The 14,049-nt window shown below is 37.0% G+C and overlaps 1 protein-coding gene across 3 annotated transcripts in view; it reads left to right on the forward strand.

The window, feature by feature from the left end:
- The window catches only part of LOC139184221 (teneurin-2-like), a 451,142-nt gene that overhangs the window by 406,642 nt on the left and 30,451 nt on the right, over positions 1-14,049 (forward strand). The window lies entirely within an intron of this gene.

The following is a 14,049-nucleotide window of genomic DNA, read 5'->3' on the forward strand; positions in this document are numbered from 1 at the left end:
TCTAAAAGGACTATTTTGACTTTCTCATCCAAAAGGAGATGAAACAGGCTGCACACAAGAAAGAATGATCTAGGGCCAATTTTAAGATGGGAGAGTGAATCAAAAGATAAGTCTTTGCAATAATAATCTGCTTCTGACTCCCAAACAACCCACAATGAAGGCAAAGGAATTAATGGAGCTTCTGATCCCTGTGACATAGGCGCATATGCAACGTGAGTCAGTGCAGCAGCCATTTCCTCGGTGGTCCGACCATGGGCTATGAGAAAGCCAACAGCCAGTGTCCCCCAGGATAGCAAAGCTCTCTTCATGAGGAAAAGGCTGTTTCTCAGATGAAGTGCCAGATAGGGCCAATGTTTTTCATAGAGCACCTGGGGAAGCCTCAGCAAAGAGAAATGTCTCGATAGAGAACAATTAAGTGTCACCTTGGATTTCATTGCCTGTCATTCCAGAGAAGTGGCAGTTTTGCTAGGAAAAGTTGGCTTTTTAAGAAAGAAGCAATCTACCTGGAGTGACCCCTGATTTTAATAGGAAAAAAGAGGCAGGGAAATGCAAGAGAAAGAGACATCTTGCTCCCTTCACAACTGTCAGAAGCATGTTATGTGATTCCTGGAAAGCCCAGGAAAGTCCCTATTTTTCTTTCTCAAGGGAGTAATCCCTGCTACTTTCCACAGGTGATGTTGAGTCCTAAGGCAGTTTGCTTTGAACAGTAATATAAATGTGCTTTCCAGTTACCAAACAGAGGCAATAGTTGGTAGAGTCACTGGTTTCAGGAAGATGTTCTGGGAAAATGGGGAATGGTCAAGGGAGCCGTTTGTAAGGATGGAATAGTTGTTCTGCTAATTAGAAGAGGCAGAATGATATTAATACTGGGCATGCCTTTGCCAGCACCTGAAAACCGAGACCAGACACTCTTCTCTGCCTCTAAAAGAGCCAAGTGGCCAGAGCGTTTAATGCTGATGTAGGGTAAGATTTTCTGTGCATTCCAGGATGATAACACTATTAGAACACAAACTACATTTTTTTTTTCCAGATCCTTCAGGGAGGCTGGTGCTTTGATTCATTATGATTTTGGTGTTTTGTACATGTCAGGGCTTCATGGAGGAAGCAGGGCTGTACTATGATTTCTGTGGCCCCTCAGCAGTTCTGCCTTTGCAGACCCCTCCTCTCTAAAAATGTGCTTCCCTGGTGGCTCAGACAGTAAAAGCGTCTGCCTACAGTGAGGGAGACCAGGGTTCAATCCCTTTGTCGGGAAGATCCCCTGCAGAAGGAAATGGCAATCCACTCCAGTACTCTTGCCTGGAAAATCCCATGGATGGAGGAGCCTGGTAGGCTACAGTCCATGAAAGAGAATATTTAAAATTACATTTTACAACTGCATTGGTAGGGAGATGGATAGATCATTGTTAGAGATTACAACCTTTGCTACAAACTAAAATTTTACTTTCTTTTCCTTACTTTAAAAAAAATTAACCTATTTTTGTGGGTCCCCAAAATATGCTGGGTCTTAGTGACTCTGTCTGTAGTCCCTACTGGGTACCTTGGCCTTGGTCCTATCGCAACTGAAATGTCTTTCTGTTGCATTTACTCATGGATTTAAAACTGTGAATTTCAATGTTTTAAGATAAAGATCTCTTGTCTTAAAGACAGTGCCTCCATCTGAGGAAAAGTAGAAGCTTATGACATAATGGAAATTAATTTCTGTGGATTCAGAATCATAGTTACAGTTTACACGTAGGAATAATTTGGTCCACAGGTAACATATCACCTTAATTGCTCTATTTTTCCCCCTAAAGTAAGTGCCACTCCTTTTAAGGACAGTGTTTGTACATTGCATTTATCATTGTCTCACTTGTTAAAACTGAATACAGTATCCATAATTTACTTTTTTCCATATGAATCACTGCAGCCCTCCTGAATGATGACAGTTCAGTGTAATGTGTGGACTATGACAAATCTGTTCCCAGAAGATTTTGAAGTTTATTAAATTCCAGGTGCTCTGCGATTGTACTGTGGTCTGCGCGCCGTCTCACTTTTCTCCATGTCAGCTTCATTCCATTCTCTCTCCAAAACCTCTAGCGCCCCCTTCCCATTATGGATCAAAAGTGAAATCCCAAATACACATCTACCATCTACCCATTCCCAGCATTGCAACCACCAGTTCTGCCTTCCAGCCTATTACTCTAAATGAACCGTCTGTAGTCTTACCCCAGGAGAAACCCCCACTGTGTGCTCCACCAGAGTCCCACTAGTCTATTCAAGGATGTTGCTGCCGGAATTCCTCCACCTCTAAATGAACCATTTTCTCAGTCCTACCAGTAGATAAACATGCTGTGACTTTCCCCAGTTTCTGTTCACCACTTCTTCCACCAGCGACGTCCTTTAACACTTTATTGCAGTACCTCTCAGAAGAGGTAGCTATTGTACACTTCCACTTTTGCTCCCCTATTTTCTTTAAACACAGCCCAACCAGATAGTCACACATATCCCTCCATACAGTTGGTCTTGCCAAGACCACCAGTGATCACCACGTCACTACACTGTGACGCTTACTTTTTCGGTCTCTTCTTACCTGCCAGCAACATTTGGAAGAGTTCATCACTGCCTCCTCTTGGACGCACTTTCTTCGCTTAGAGTGTCCCCTGGCACATGCTTGTGGCCTTCCAACCATTGCACTGGCTGCTCTTTTCCATACTCCTTTATTGCTTCTTCCTCTTTGCTCCATCCTCTTGAGTATAAAAATAACCAAAGACCCAGTCTTTGGTATTCTTTTCTACCTACAGATCTTTCACACTGATGGTCTTGTCCACTTCCATAACACAGAATAGCATATATATGCCAATGACTCCTAAATCTCTATCACTTATAATAAACTTGTTATTTATTGATCTGTTGACCTACTCAGAATCTCCATTTGTATGTCTAACACATATTCCAAACTGAAATATGCATTACTGAAATCCTGACCCTCTACACACACACACATACCACTTGCTCTTCTTGCATCCTTCCCCATCACAGTCCCTGGCAACTCCCTCCTAGTTTTCAGTTTGAAAGTATTGATGTTATTTCCGATTTCTCTCTTTCTGCCACACCCTACATGTAATCCATCCACCAGGAAATCCCACTCTGCCCACCAGCCCACTGCTTCCAACTGGAATGGGCTGTGATCAGCTCTTACAAACGCATTCTGAGCATCTCCTGTATGCTGTTCTTCCTTGTGTCAAACACAGTTGTGCAATCTTTAAAGATGTAAGTTAGGTGATGTCATTCCTCTCCCCCAAAACAGTATAATAGCTTTGTCTTTACTCTGAGTAAAAAGCGGTGTCGTTAAAATTACCCCAAAGCCCTTCCAGACCCAGCTCTCATTAAGACTCTAGCTCTCCCGTGAAGTTTGCACCTTTGCTCACTTCATTTCAGCCACTCCATTCTTCTTGACGTTTTAGAACATCCCAGGTATGCTTCTCCTTGGGACCCATGCACAGACAGCTGCTTTTTGCCCCCAGGGTATCAGAAAGCTGACTCCCCCAAGTCCTTCCAGCCTTTGCCAAATGCCCCCTTCTCCCTGAGATCTTCCCAAGATCAAATAATTCACAATACTCATAAATGGCTTTCACTACTCTACTTTCTCTGTTTTCACTTCTCACCTTTGAAGATATTAGTACTTAGTCATTATATTAACTTTTTATTTTTTGTCTACCCTGGCTAAAATATAAGCTTCTGAGGAACACAGATCTTTATCTCCTTTGTTTGCTGATATACCCCAAGCCATTTGACTAAGGCTGAACACTCATGCTGTGTGTTCAGTCACTCAGTCATGTCCGACTCTTTGCGACCCCATGGACTGTAGCCTACCAGGCTCCTCTGTCCATGGGATTCTCCAGGCAAGAATTATGGAGTGGGCTGCCGTTTCATCCTCCAGGGGATCTTCCTGACCCAAGGATTGAACATGTGTCTCCTGTGCCTCCTGCATTGGCAGGCAGATTCTTTACCACTGAGCCACCTGGGAAGCCCCAGACATTTACTAAGCATTTCATAGATACTGATGAAATGAACGAGGGCTCTTTCCCTTCATCTGCTTGCCTGAAGTCCCACCCATTCTTTTAGGTATACGTCTCCTCTCGTGTAATCATGTGTTTGCTCCCAGGTGGTCAAGCTGTCTGTATTCTTGGGGTAGCCCTCACTCTGATTTGGGGTGGAGAGATAACTATATCAGTCTACGAACCTACAAATGTAGACTCTGCAAGTGAGGGTTCTAAAATCTCTGCTTCTGCTGCTGTTTCCGCTACTTGATAGTGTATCTAGAACATTTTATTCAGCATCCCTATGTTCTGGCTACACTGCTAAGTGACTTCAATCACTTTGGAAATATGTATTTTAGTGGTGAGATAGTCTCTGGTGTGGCTGAGACTGATTAGTTACCGCATCGCTCACACCGTGAATATAATAGTGCTGATAGTGGAGTATTTCAGCTGTGATGACATAAGATTTTTTTTCCTCCATTGGGCAAACTTCTGCCTTCTATTCCTGAATTTCTTTCTGACTTGGAATTTATGTGACTCAACAACTCTCTGCAAGTCAACAGCTGCCAGATGTTAAATGTAATTAAGGCTTTACATGTATTCGTAACGTACGACATGTGTTTGAAACACAGGAAGCAAGGTGGGAAAGGAAGAAAAGGAAAACCCTTGACTCAGTTTCAATTATCCTCTCCCTGTTTAACGGATGCTAACAGGCACTAGGAAACTGTGGTTGTGTTATTTTTCTACAAGCTCAATGGCTGGATGCTTACATTGGTTTTAGACAAGTACCTAAATCCTGACAGTAATTGGTGATGAAGCATTTGATTTAAGGGAACTGATTTACAAACAAGAATACATCATTAACATTTCTCCCCCAAATATTTGCAGTTACAGTGTAGATCCTGATTAGTTACTGAAGCAAAATACCTGTTACACATATTTTCACCTGGTGATAGACTGTGATCTATCCATCTCCCTAGATGTCAGACTGTAGATGAGTTAATTAACTCTTGAGCTCTAGAATGATTCTTCAATGATGGGAAAGTCAAAATGTTTTCAAAACATCAAGTGCATGATGGAGACAGGGACCTTCATGAGTGCTGAGAATGCAAATGTCATATGCCTTTGTCAAAATTTCAGCTAATACTGGTAGCTTCTATACTGACATATCAAATCTTCTTTATATTACTTTGAGAAAGCAGGATATTACATAACATAATAGAATAAGTATTAAATATATTTAAATATATGCAGCTTAATAGGAAAAAGTATTTCATTTGTATAGGGGTAGGAAAAGTTTGAAAATGAAATCATGCCCATCACCTTGTAGTTTTACACTTACCAGGTAACATCATAGATAAGTAATATTTATTGAGTATTTATTCTGTTCTAAATTTATATATATACTTGTTCATCAACACAGTGACCTTTTCAGATAGGTACTGCTATAATTTCCTCCATTTTACAGGTAAGAAATTTGAAACATAGAAATATTAACTAGCTTGATCAAAACAACACAGTCCTGAGAGTATGAGAAATCTCTAAATAAAAAAAAAACAAAATAAGAACTAAAAATGAGCTGAAGTCAGAAATGTGAAGATTGAATTGCAAGCTCATAGGAGAACTTCAGTGAGAGAAAAGGGTTACCCTCAGAGTTTCAACAGGGAGATCTGACCTTGAACTCAGAGCAAGATGCAAGACATGAAACTGAGATTCCTATGTTATTCTGGAAACCTGATAAAAGACATGTGGTGAAGAGTCTCTGAAAGGGAGCAGTTAGACATTTTTCAGGAGACAAGAGTCTTTACTATAGGCCCTTGTGATTTTTAAAAACTAAAATAAACTAATGTCAGCTAAAGTTAAATCTCATTAAGTATGTAAGAAAACAAAACTTTAAGAGTGAACAAGTCAACAAACAACCATTTTTGATTCTTAAAGCCCCAAAACCTTAGAATTTGTCAGTTACATACTTTCAACTGTGTATAATATGCAAATTAGCAAGTAAGAATATAATAGAAAAACGGAATAGAAACACTTAAGCTATATAAATTTTATAAAGGAAATAGTCAATACATAATTGTTGAAATAAAAACTTTAGTGCATACAGTAAATATGACATCAGGCACAATTAAAAAGAGAATTGGTCAACTGAAAAAAAAATAACCAGAAGAAATTAGAAAGAGATGGCACAGAAAGAATATAATGTTAAAAATATAATAGAAACATTAGGAGAGAAGAATAGTCTTAGTTTAATTAGTGAAGACAATAAAGAGTTTGGGAGTGAGTAGATATTTAAAAGACAATGAGAATTTTTTAGAATAAAGAAATCAGGAAGTCATAGAAATGGAAGAACAACTTGTATCAAGTAAGATTAGAGCTCTAAATAGACTGATATAACATACATATTGTAATCCCTAAAGCTACCACTAAAAACATTATGTTGAGATATAGATAAGAATCCAATAGAAAATTAAAATAGAATTAAAAAAAAATTATCAACCCAAGTGAAGGTAGAGAAGAGGAACATCAGAAAAGAGACAAACAGGAAAAACAGCAAAGTGGTGAACCTGAATCCAGACAAATAAAAAATTACATTAATATAAATGTACACTGATTAAAAGGAAAAGATTGTCTGATTATTTAAATAGCAAATCCTAAATATATGTTGTCTACAAGAGATGCATTTTAAATACAAAGACACAGAACAGTTGAAAGTAAAGGAAGGAAATTAGACATAATGTTCACTGTTTATAGTAACCTTAACAAAGCTGAACATTTTTATATCAGGCAAACTAGACTTTGAGACCACGAGTATTACCAGAGAAAAAGATGGATATTTGAAATTGACCAAAGGATTACAAAGAGAGTCTCAGTTAATTTCAGGAGGGAATCCAAGAGAATTTGTTCTCTGTCCACCAAGTACTTAAGTGAGAAATCACATTAACAATAAAGAAATCTAGACAAGCCCCAAATATGTGGAAATAAAACTACATATTTCTAAGTAATCCATTAATCAAAGTAGTACAAGAGAAATTAGAGAATATCTGGAATTGAATGATAATGGAATGTACAACATATCCAAACTTGTGAGATGCAGGTAAAGAGGGGCAGATGATAGGTTTGTATTTTTATTTAAGAAATAAAAATTGTTTTTAAATCAATGATCTACATTTCTACCACAAGAAACTAGAAAAGGCTAAGCAAAGAAACCCAAAATAAGTAAAGATAAATAATTAAGATGAGAACAAAAATTAAAGAAATGGAAAAGAAACAGTAAATGAAAATATTAAAGCCAAAAGCTGGTCTTTGAAAAACTGATAAAATTGATAAAGCAATAGCTAAAATAATCAAGAAGAAAAAAAGAGAATACACAAATACTCCAAATCAGGAATGAAAGAAGGAATATCGTTATGGATCCTGTGTGTATTCAAGAACATTGTCATTAACCTTGGCAAATTAAATGAAATGGACAAATTCCTTGTAAAATATAATCAATGATTAAAAAGCAGATATAATCTCAAAATTTATTGGAGATAAAGAGTCACTACATATTAATGACAATGTTCAATCCATCAGAAAATTATAATTATTATAATTATTCTAAACATACACCTATAATATAGCCTTGGTTTAGTTGTTCAGTTGTGTCCAACTCTTGCAACCCCATGGACTGTAGCCCTCCAGGCTCCTCTGTCCATGGGATTTTCCAGGCAAGAATACTGGAGTGGGTTGCCATTTCCTTCTCCAGGGGATCTTCCCAACCCAAGGATCAAATCCAGCTCTCCTGCACTGCAAGCAGATTCTTTTTTTTTTTTTCTAATTTTATTTTATTTTTAAACTTTACATAATTACTAACTGAGCTACCAGGGAAGCCCTATAATATAGCCTTAAATTGACATAATGCAAATACAGAGAAAGCTGTGGGGAGAAACACCCATCATAGTAGGAAAATTCATCATATAACTTTCAATTCTTGATAAGACAATTAAAGAGCAAATTAGTACCATGTAGAAAAATTGAACACAGGATTAATAATTTGGTTTCATTGAAATATGTAAAATCTTGCACCTAATAACTAGAGAACATATGTTTCTCTCAAGTGGATATGAAATACTTTAAAAAATTTATCAGGCTATGGAGGAAATTTAAAAATTGCTTAAAAGTTTAGTAATATAAAAGTGATGCTCTTTAGCTAAATGCAGGTAAATTAGAGCTCAAAACCAGAAATATATACAAAATACCCCAGTACATTTGTAAATGCAATAAATAAGTTCATTAGAAACATAAAAATATTTAAATCTAAGCCACAGTGAAGATGCTGTGAGTCAAAACCTGTGAGATGCATTGAAAGTGGTCCTTAGAAATATATAGCCTGAAATGTTTATAATAAAAAGGAAAAATGGCTGAACACTGATGGCGTAAGAAATCAAATTTTAAACATATGAAAAAAATCAATTGTCTATACTCAAAGAAGGAAAGAGAAAGGAGTAATTTTTGTGTGTGTATATATATATATATATATATATATGTAAAACCATAAAAATGAATAAACTAGAAAACATGTATAGATAGTAGATAGAACCAGGAAAGCAAAAATGTGTTTATTGAAAGACAAAAACAATTGATCATTGCTGAAACCAATCCAGTCAAAAGAAAGCACAAATAAAATAATATCAGGAATTAAAAAAAAAAAAAAGGCAGTCTACAAACCCAGAAGAAATTTAAAGGGATTTAAAAATACTTGGATAAATTTGTGCCAACCCATTTGAAGACGTAGATGAAACAGGCATACATCCCTGGAAAAGCTTATCCCTAGAAAATACATCCCTAGAAAAATGTATTGTTCCAAAAGTTTCAAAAACAACTCAAGAAACATAAAGTGTTAATACTCCTGTAATTTTTTTTAAAAAAGCAAGTTCCTTCATTGTAAGCCAATGATCATCATATTATCTACATTTGTCGTGTAATTACTGAGTGGCAGGCAGTGTTTTAAGCACTTTGACCTGCCTTATCTAACTCAATGTTCAAAAGAATCTTATAAAGGCAGGTGCTATTTTTACGTGTATTTTATAAAGTAAGTGGAGACTCATCAGAAGTAATTAATTCTAAGAATATATGGTCCACAAGTATTTTTAAAACAGACAGTGGAATCCCATTTGAACCCTTGGCTATGTAGGTAGTGACTATTTTATAAGGCTGCTACACTAATTAACTGGAAATTTGTATATAGCAGCATCTAAGACAGTGCCTGCCACCTTCTGAAGCTCTGAGAAAGCATAAGCTAATCTTACATTCTCAAACTCAGAACAGTTAGACCATTGCAGCTCACCCACTCTTGTTCTTTGCTTTCTTTATTTTTTCTGATGAACAAAAAAGTGTTTGAAGAAGCAGAGTCTCACAGGGTCAGATGACTGTATGCCTTTGTAATGCTCTTACATAGGATAACTGATTGCTATAGTTTTTAATACTCGAATTGATTTTTAATCTTGTTGGAATTTTCATCAGCAGAAAAGAGTCTCCAGCAAGCTCTGGAGCATTTCATTTCTATTTATGAACTGGCAGTTGTTCAGGAGAAACTTTTGTTGTAGTCGGCTTTTGGGTTTTCCAAATTGGGCTTTATTCAGATTGGAACATGAAAATGCCATATCAGAGGAGAATGCCACGTTCACTTTTGACTTTGAGGGGATAAAGCTTACAGGAAAACCTTGAATACTGGAAACGTTCCTGTCTTCACTAGCCTTTGGTGTTTTTTTGATTTGGAAAGTGTTTATTAACATTGGAATGATTCTGGTTACAAATCTGATAAGTTGTGACATGTCAGAGATTCAGGTAGAGACCAAAGTAATAATTCTGCAAGTTTAAAAATATTAAAATATGAACATTTTAGGCTATACACAAAAGAAAATTTCGATTTGTAAAGGATATTTTTGAAATATAAATATTGGACTTACATTTTATGAATAATAATACATGTACACCTACTCTGTGGTTTTAAGCCACAGGATATTTTGTGAACAGTCTTGTCAACATTTGGGAAAATATCTGAATGTGTAAAATCGGATGAACTTTAGAAGGGCATTAAGAGAGAGTTGATGTGAAGAATTTTAGTATACACAAGTATAAAACATTAGAATTCATTAAGTAGCTCCTTCATTGGCTTTCAAATTTGTTACCATTGCATGTACAAATATGTAGATTTTAAATTTGTGTGAAAATAGTATTTTAGATAATGTTGGTATTTGTTTTGGATGGAATATTTTGTATCACATACATATCTTTAACTGTGCAAAATTTAAAGTATCAACATTAAATGTAATAATTTGGTGATATATTTTGATGAATCAAACCAAAATACAAGTTGTGTTTTATCTCTTATAATTTCCTATTTTGCCTGATAGCTTTCTAGTTTGCAAAAGCTTATGGCATTAGATTAAATTACTTCACTCTGTGATAAAGAGAACTATGGTATTATAATTTGTGTTCTTTTCTTAAATATCTGGTACAAAAATTTGGAGTCAGGATTCATCCCTGACTTTAAAATGTAGAGTCTAACATTTGCTCAAGAAGAGTGACCCATGTTTATTTATAAGAGATTCTCTTTGTCTTAGGATAAATGATCCTAGAAAAAAGGCCACTTCAAAAATGAATCACTGTTTAGAAAGAAGCAATATTTCATATTAAATAGTAAATATAATTTATTGTGACTTTATCTTGAGAAAATAAGATTGATTATCAAGAGTATATTTTATGTTTAATACAATTTATTATTCCAGCTGCACTATAATTATTCAAAAGGATAAAGAATAATAATTTGTGTGGGGCACAATATACATTTTATGGCACAGCTGTATGACTGTACAATATTTCATCTTTCATTCTGAGTTGCATTTTGCAGCATGATCACAGAGGGCCATATTTTGCAAAAACAAAAATATTTAGATTCTTTAATCTTCCAAATGGCCTCTAGTTAATTTCTTATTAATAATTATTTTTCCTCATTCACATTGAGATTTTCCTGATTCTTGGTGTGATGAATGATTTTTTATTGTATCCTGGCTATTGGAAGTATTGTTTCAAAAATATGGATCTTATTTAAATATTGTTTCAGTAGGCCTCCTCTGACACCAAGCCTTTGGGAACAATGGGACCCTGAGGCTTAACTGGCAGGTGGAAGTGAAAGCCCAGGTTCCTCACTTGACTCACTTTGACAAGCGGGGCAATTGGGGTGGAGTGGGGTGGAATGTCTCCTTGCAGAGTTGGGGTTTCAGACTCCCTACTAGGACCCTGCATATACCAACCTGCTTGAGAGGGAGAGGGCTACCTCCTTTGAGTTCTCTGTGAGTCCCCCAGTGGTAGTGAAACTAGATTTAACATTTATCCTCCTCAAACACCAGCAAGGAGAAGGAAGGGCACTTCATTACCACTGTGTGCAGATGGGCGTCGAGGTTCCCTTCCTCTCCTCCAGCGACCCTCTGTAGGGGAATCAGGGAAAGCTCATCGCCCCTCAGTGACAATAATAATTCCAGTCCCCAGTTGGTCTTTGATTCCACCCTAGTATGTTTGTGGAGGTGGGGAAGGACACCTCGTTGGAGTAGGCTTTACTTTGGTCTGCTTCTGTTGGTATTTTCAGTTTGCAAATTTCTCTAGCAAATTTCTCTATCCACATTTGGGAAATATGAGGCAGAAGGGAAACCCAGAGAACTCACCGCTATGTTTTCCTCCAGGTCCCAGGAAGAAATGGATCTATCTTCTTACATACCTCTTTTAGACTCATTTTATGTAGTTTTTACATGTACAGTCCAGGGATTTTAGCTGTCCTTAAAAACAGGTATATAGAGAAGTGGGAAATTTCATCTTGATCTAGAACTAGAAGTTCCTCACCTTTTCTATTTCCAGGATTTTTTTTTTAATTGGGGTATAGTTGCTTCACAATATATACAACAAAGTAAATTAGCTGCATGTATACATATATCCCAGAGAAGGCAATGGCACCCCACTCCAGTACTCTTGCCTGGAAACTCCCATGGACGGAGGAGCCTGGTGGGCTGCAGTCCATGGGGTCGCTAAGAGTCGGACACGACTGAGCGACTTCACCTTCACTTTTCACTTTCATGCATTGGAGAAGGAAATGGCAACCCACTCCACTGTTCTTGCCTGGAGAATCCCAGGGATGGGGGAGCCTGGTGGGCTGCCGTCTCTGGGGTCGCACAGAGCTGGAAATGACTGAAGTGACTTAGCAGCAGCAGCATACATATATCCTCTCCCTCTTGACCCTGCCTTCCACCCTTCCTGCCATCCCACCCGTCTCTGTCACCACAGAACACTGAACTGAGCTCCGCATGCTATGTAGGAGGTTCCTACTAGCTAACTGTTTCACACATAGCAGTGCATCAGTCCTAATCTCCCAATGGCTCATTTGTGCCATTTTTCTAGAGTTCACATATATGTGTTAATTTGTTTTTCTCTTTCTGACTTCACTGTGTATGACAGACCCTGGGTCCATCCACATTTTTGCAAGTGATCCAATTTCATTCTCTTTTATGGCTAAGTAATATTCCATTGTATATGTATGCGTATACACACACACACACACATACACACAACCCCCACATCTTCTTTATCTATCCCTTATGGTTGTTTCTGTGCCCTGGCTATTTTAAGTAGTGCTGCAGTGAACATCGGGGTGCATATGTCTTTTTGAACTATGGTTTTCTCAGGGTATTTGCCCCACTGGTGGAATCACTGGGTCATATGGGAGCTCTATTTTTAGTTTTTTTTAAAGAACCCCCATACTGTTCTCCATAGTGGCTGTATCAATTTACATTCCCACCAACAGTTGACATTACCATGCCAACATTCATCTTTATTTTCTCTTAATAGCTTAATTCTGTTAGATCTTGGTTATTTTGTAGTCTTGATTATGATTCTCGTGTTTTTAGTATCACTTTTACTGACTTCATGGAAATCTGCATCTTCACCAGTTTTATAATTTAATCTTAGATTGGTACCATATCATTTCCCATTATCAGCAACTAATTGATGATTGACATTAATATGGTGGTTGATATGAGAAGAGATAGTGGTAATAAGTGGATGGGGATAGGTGGGGATTATTTCGTAAATGATTACTATTGACTGTTTTCATGCTATAGCAACTTTTCTTCCCATGTGTGAAATTTCTTCTCTTAGACTCAGGGGACTCACATAGTAAACATTTAGGCCATTACTACAGTTAACTTTTATCTTTCTGCCCTCATAGTAGAAAATCTGTTCAAATCCTGACATTTTCAGTGCTATTTGTATTCACTGGTATTACCATGACATGGTAATTCTGACTTAGCGACATATGTGTTTTTCCTACTTAAAGGTTATTTCAAAGTGTGAGAAGTTGGTAAGAACTTTGAAGATAAAGCCAAGATCACAGTGCAGTGACATATCCTTCTTTAGGATTGTATCCCCAAGTAAAATTAGTTGGTCAAAGGATGACTCCTGAAATCTATTGCAAAATTTTTCTCTAAAAAATCTTTGGAAAGGATCTGGGTCATATACCGAGGTTATGATTCAAAAGAAGACGTGTCCACACTGCTATATTTAAAATGGATAACCAACAGGGGCCTTCTGTATATTGCAAGGAACTCTGCTCAGTGTTATATGGCATCCTGGATGGGAGGGGAGTTTGAGGGAGAGTGGATGCATGTGTATATATAGCTGAGTTGCTCTGCTGTGTACCTGAAATGATCACATTGTTAATCAGCTATACTCCAATATAAAATAAAAACTCATCTCATAATAAAAGATGACTTAAAGCAAAAGAGACTTATCAACTGAGTTGTTTTCAAAAACTTGTGTTCTGCTCTCCTGATCATCTAACAGTTTTTAGACATTGGCATTCTCTCAATGGCAATATTCAGACATTGATAACACCTTAAATTATAATAAAATTCCATGATATAAATACCATTTATTTTGTGTAATCATTCATTTATATAGATATTGACTCTGGTCTTGACAATGTAAATGGGACACCACT

Source organism: Bos indicus, chromosome 7 (genome assembly GCF_029378745.1).
Source record: "Bos indicus isolate NIAB-ARS_2022 breed Sahiwal x Tharparkar chromosome 7, NIAB-ARS_B.indTharparkar_mat_pri_1.0, whole genome shotgun sequence".
NCBI lineage: Eukaryota > Metazoa > Chordata > Mammalia > Artiodactyla > Bovidae > Bos > Bos indicus.